General features: G+C 37.2%; 1 pseudogene; it reads left to right on the top strand.

Annotated features, from left to right (window-relative positions):
- Positions 1 to 1,320: 1,320 nt before the first annotated feature.
- Positions 1,321 to 1,902, top strand: LOC149175986 (secreted RxLR effector protein 161 pseudogene; annotated as a pseudogene).
- The last annotated feature ends 4,163 nt before the right edge of the window (positions 1,903 to 6,065 follow it).

Below are 6,065 nucleotides of genomic sequence, written 5' to 3'. Positions count from 1 at the left end.
GACAAGACTCCTGAAGAATTATTCATAGGCAAGTAACTTGATGTCAGTAATTTAAGGATCTTTGGCTGTCCCATTTATTTTCATGTACCAAAAGAAAAAAGGAACAAGCTTGAGGCTTTAGGTAAGAAAGATATGTTTGTGGGCTATTGTGAAGATTCTAAAAAATTTAGAATTTATATATCTGGTCAAAGAACAATAGACTTCATCAAAGATGTAACATATGATGAAGATGCAACTCTTGAAAAAGTAAGAATTAGTCCTCCTATCTCTTCTAAAGAAACAAATGATGATGTGGATCCCTCTACTCATGAACCTGATCATGAGGACTGAGATGAACTTGTTGAGCCTATGGATCCATTAGTTCCTCCTCCATATAGGAAAGTGCCTCTATGGCTTCGTGATACTCTACAGGATGTTGAAAAACATACTGCTCCTAGGGGCACTTTAAGAGAAAGCAAGAAGCCTAGTCGATATCAAAACTATGTTGTTGTTATGAGTTCTATCATACAGAGTGAACCTCAATCATTTGAAGAATCAGTAAATTACCAAGTATGGAAGGATGGCATGACAAAAGAATATGAATGCATTATGCAAAATGATGTATGGGAAGTTGTTCCTAGACCTAAGGGAAAATCAGTTGTGACTTCAAAGTGGTTGTTCAAAATAAAACATGGCATGGATGGCAGTATTGAAAAAGATAAAGCAAGATTTGTGGCTCAAGGATTCTCTCAAGAGGGAATTGATTACGAAGACATCTTTGTTACTGTTGCTCGCTATACCACCATTCGCTGTATTATTGCTTTAGCTGCTAGTCAAGGGTGGACTCTCCATCAAATGGATGTCAAGACGACTTTTCTGCATGATGCTCTTCAGGAGGAAGTATATGTTGAACAACCTCAAGGCTTTGAGGTACATGATAGAAGAACCCATGTATGCAGATTGAAGAAAGAACTCTATGGTTTAAAGCAAGCCCACAGGGCTTGGTATTCTCGCATTGACAAATACTTAATAAAATTGGGATTCACGAGGAGCAGTGCTAATCCAAACCTCTATGTCAAAGTTATACAAGGTATGCCTTTTATTTTGGTATTATATGTTGACGATCTGTTTTTGACAGGTAATGAACCTCCGATGATTTAGTGTAAGAGGGAGCTTGCCTCCGAATTTGAAATAAAAGACCTTGGGATGATGCACTTCTTTTTGGGCCTGGAGGTCTGGCAGAGACTTGGAAAAATTATTCTCTCCCAAGGGATGTATGTTGTAAATCTATTGGAAAGGTTTGGAATGGTAGAGTGCAAATCCATGAGCACTACCATGTAGATGAAATTCAAGAAACTTTGTGGTGATGAAGTTGGACCTGATTTATCTGATCCATCTGAGTATTGTCAATTGATTGGAGTGTTGATGTTCCTAGTGAACACTCGTCCTGATATTTGCTATGCTATAAACACCTTGAGTCAATTCATGACCAAGCCTTTACATAATCATTGGGTTGTTGCTATACATGTGCTTAGATATCTACATGGGAAAATTAACTTTGGGCTTCGATATGCTGTTGACAATATAAAGTTGCATGGTTATATGAACGCTGACTGGGCATGCAAAATTATTGACAGAAAAAACACTTCAAGATGCTGTTTTAGTTTGGGATCCACCATGATCTCTTGGATGAGCAGGAAACATAAATTGATTGCTCCCAGTTCTACTGAAGCTGAGTATATTGTTGCTAGCTTAGCTAGTTGTGAAGTTGTCTTGTTAAGAAAACTCTTTGGAGCGTTATTTGAGCGAATCCTGGATACTACAATGATATTCTGTGATAATATGAGTGGGATCCGATTGTTCGAGAATCTCGTAATTCATGACATATCCAAGCACATTGAAATCATATATCATTTCATTTGAGACATGGTACAAAGAGGAGCAGTGAGACTCCACCATATTCAGATTGATGAGCAACTTGTTGATATACTTACCAAAGCATTGCCAAAGAAGAAATTTCTAGTCTTCAGAGATATGCTTGGATTAAGGGATGTAGCCCTTCTAGGTTTGGGACCTGAGTAATCAAGAACACTGAGATGTGTGCTCTTCCCCCCTGGTTGAGCTCCTAGGGATGAGGAATTGAGCTAGTGAGCTCCTGGGGATGAGGGACCTCCAATCAAGAGTATGTCCTAGTCATGCATCTTGTTTCCCATCCATTTGGCCAATGGGTGCTAACTACTAGATATCAGATTGTGATCCTTACCAATCATGGTAAGTAGTATCTCGCTCAAGTTCGAAGATGTTGGTGTTCTTGAATTATTATGGATTGATAGCCTATGTGTTGAGCTAATATGGATTCTTAACCTCATTGGCTGAGCAGTGGTTTCTTAGTCCGGTATTCATTCTGGGTGGTAGCATGAGTCTCACTAATGGTATTTGTTCCAGGTTGTAGCATGTGGCTCCCTGATGCTGGGTGGAAGCATCTGGCTCCCTGATGATATTTGGGTCGGGATGGAGCTTGAGACTCCCCGGTAATGGTTTCTTAGCCTTTACTTGGCTAATCCTTGATTCAGGGTGGTAGTTGAGGCTCCCCTGGCATGAGTATTCTTATTTAGATTCGAGAATGTTCATCATGAACCACGATGATTTGAGAAGTACAACAATTTTGACACTATTGATGGAAATTCCTCACTAGTTGAGAGGAAGTGTTGAATTTTGTGCAACTACGGGAGAAATTTCCCTAGAAAAACACTTTGAGTTAACCCCTTTCACCCTTGAAGTGAATTAGTTCTCAAGTGCAAATTATTTTTGTAAGTGCAAAAGTTATTTCAAAATTGTTTTATAAAGGTATATTGACATGTGCAAAATAAAATCACTTAAGTGATCTAATTTGACATGTGCAAAAATGGATCACTCTAGGAGCTTCCAAAAACCTAATTTGAGTTATGGATTTTGTCTCAAAGATTCCTATATATTGAAGAGAAGCCTTCATTTTCAACATATTGAGTTCTCTCTATCTTGATTTGGTGATCTAGCTCTCGCATTGGTGATCAAGCCCTCGCATTAGTAATTTATCTCTTTTATTGTTAGCAGTTCAATTGTAGATTTGCAGATCTCTGATTATCAGTGGCAAATCCCTTATCATCATTGGCAGATCTCTTATTATCAGTGGCAGATCTCTTGTCATCATTGGTGATCTCTTTCGCACTGGTGATAAAGCCCTTGCATCAGTATTTTATCTCTCACTGTTAGCAGATTTATTGGAGGCATGTTATTTTGTTTCATCATTGGCAGATCTAGTGGAGATTTCTCTCTCACATTTCTGGAGATTTCTTTTTTGCATTATTGTTTGACAGATTTCATATTATTGGCAAGATCTCTATCATGTATTATCATTGGTGGCATATCTCCCTGGTATCACGTTTTGCAGATCTCCTATCCACACTTGTAATCTTTGATGAAGGATTGAAGGATCTGATACTCTACATTTGTGATCAGATCTCACACTTCAAAAGATCTATCCTAGTTTGAAAAGGGGTAATGTTGTTGTCATTGAGAGAAGGGTTTTTTTACTCTGCTAATGTATCTCTACTGAACATTTGATGAAGATCTAATAGAAGAATATTCTTAAAGGGTTTTCCCCCACAGTGGGGTTTTTCCCTGTTCTTGGACCAAATCTACTGTCTTACTATTCATTGACTGTCTTCTATATGGCTATTGGTTATTGTTTGCGCTTAAAGGTTGAAGATCTAAGATAATTAATTTACAAATTCCAAAATTTAACATATACAAGTACAATAGTGTAATATTTATTTAGGGTTTTCATTATCTCTTAGAGAGTGAATTCGAAAGGTTTTTGAGTGCAAATCTTTTGAGTACCTATAAACCTTATCCTAAATATCATGAATTAGGGTTTTTATGAATTTTACAATCCTTGAATATTAACATTCTTCATTATGATAAAAAACTTGCAAACCCTAGAAGCACTAAACCCTAAAGACATTTCATACTAGATTCTAAACAAATGATCATGCTCTACTTACCTCAAGATTTCATACCTTCGCCTTTCAGGCTGGAAATATTGATATTCCTAAGAACTTGTTTTCTTTTTCTTGCAAACTGAAGACAAATTGTTATATAACTAAAACATGAAGAGTTGTACTTGAGAGATACTTCCTTCAAGCTGCTTGAGTCAAATAATAGTGTTGTTGCTCTGCTTAAAGTCTTTAAGATGCTATTGCTCTTCTTATCATTGACTCTGAATAGAAAGTTATGTCTTCTGTAGCTTTTCTAGATAGTTCTCTGCCTTTCCAATGGTGCATATAAGAGAAAATGTCATATGCTATTTGTAATGACCTTCTGGTTAGGGCTTCTTCAGAAACACCTTGACCGTCAAATGTTGAGGAGGCTTCAAAATCAGATTTGAACTCCACTGCCTAGATTTCAAATACTATATATGCTCAGAATAGTGATCACAAGGCCGGCTTCAAATGTGATTGCTCAAGCTTGTAATGTATGTATATATGTTACAGGATTGCCAACTTTTGTCTCAGATATCTCAACTTTTATACAATTGTTTAGGATAGATATAGGACAACGAATTAACTCCAAATATGATAGACTATATATAGGTGATAGGTAAAACATGTAGATTTGGCCTTGGGTCCTTTTTCTATGCACAAGATCTCGACTTATTTTGTAGATGCACACTTATGTTGAGAAGTTTGAGGGAGTCTCCTTATAGCTTTAGAATCTTCCTATCAAAATGCACTTTGACTTGTAAATTTGGTCATCCACAAAAGTGCATAGAATTTGGATTTCTTAGATAGCACAATGAATTCAAATCTTTTTCCAATAGAGATTTCAGATCATAGTATTTATGCTCAGGTCTTCAATCCTTTAAACAAGGGATTTGGTCTTGAAAGGGCTATTAATCTAGTCTCTCGGATCTACAAAGGGATGTTTTTTTCCTCCTTAAAATCTTCACTCCTTTTGCTCAGGTCCTAGGTGACTATCTTCCTTGCTCTTTTTGTAGTTCATGTGACCTACTCTCTGCTCTTGTATAAGTGAACCAAGCTCTGATACCATGTTGAGAAATCTAGCGCATCATATGGATTAGGTTCTCTAGGCACATTTCTCTTGGACTTCGACATTTTCTTGTGATTGCTCTTTTCTTCTTATTTCTTCTTTTTTCCATTTATTATGTTCCTTTCATCAAGACAAATGCCAAACAATGAAGATCACAACAAGGGACACATGATGTAAGCACTCAGCCAAGGCAAAATCCCTATCTAGGGGAAAACCTAGTCGAACTCTTCCACCAGTGTATTCAAACCAAATTGTGACAAACCGAGACCTTAGACGAGACCAAAAGACCTTCCTCGTCCACCAAGTCAACCCTCAAATTGTTCTTCCAAGCTTCAATGATCAATTGTAACAATACTACGTCAAAGACAAAATTTCGGCTCTACTGCTTCAAGATTTTGGCCAAGCTTCAGGACTGCAACTTTGGCCCTCCTGCAACTTCAGATTGTTTGCACGCGTGAGGGAAAGTGAGAGAAAATTGAAGTTTTCTTCTTCGCTAGAGTTTCTCCTTTGCTCGCTAGGGTTTCTTTTCCTTTTTCAAGCCTTTTACATCCTTCATTCTTTTCTTTGCTTCTCCTTATGATTGTAGATCGAACTTCTTAGATTGGATGCTCAAATAGGTCGAGTAGCACTGAATTTATAGTAGTTGTAGCTTCCATAATGAGGCTGACTTCATGTACTTGAGGCCCTGACTTGAGGGAAGAGGTCTAGATGACTCATTTTACATCAAAATAAATTTCTTTCTTAATAGGTAGAGCCCAAGAAGGGTCTTTTACATGATGACATGGACAAGGACACTTGACATAAACTCTAGAAGCCTACAATGGAGGCTTTGAGCTATTAATCATTGACCCAAGCATGAAACCCATGCTTTAATAAGTCAATTTCTTTTTAATAATAAAAAATTCTTTTTATTTCTTTTGACTAATACGATTATGAAGATCGACACTAGTTACATTCTTCAACAACCCTTGCTTTCCCAAGAGTAGCATTTTCATCAA

The sequence above is a fragment of the Pinus tabuliformis genome, chromosome 4_1 (assembly GCF_031772625.1).
Source record: "Pinus tabuliformis cultivar Carrire ecotype Pingquan chromosome 4_1, CPIR1, whole genome shotgun sequence".
In the NCBI taxonomy this organism is placed as follows: Eukaryota; Viridiplantae; Streptophyta; class Pinopsida; order Pinales; family Pinaceae; genus Pinus; species Pinus tabuliformis.
The sequence above is the reverse complement of the archived record's forward strand: the minus strand, read 5'-3'. Positions and strand labels throughout refer to the sequence as shown.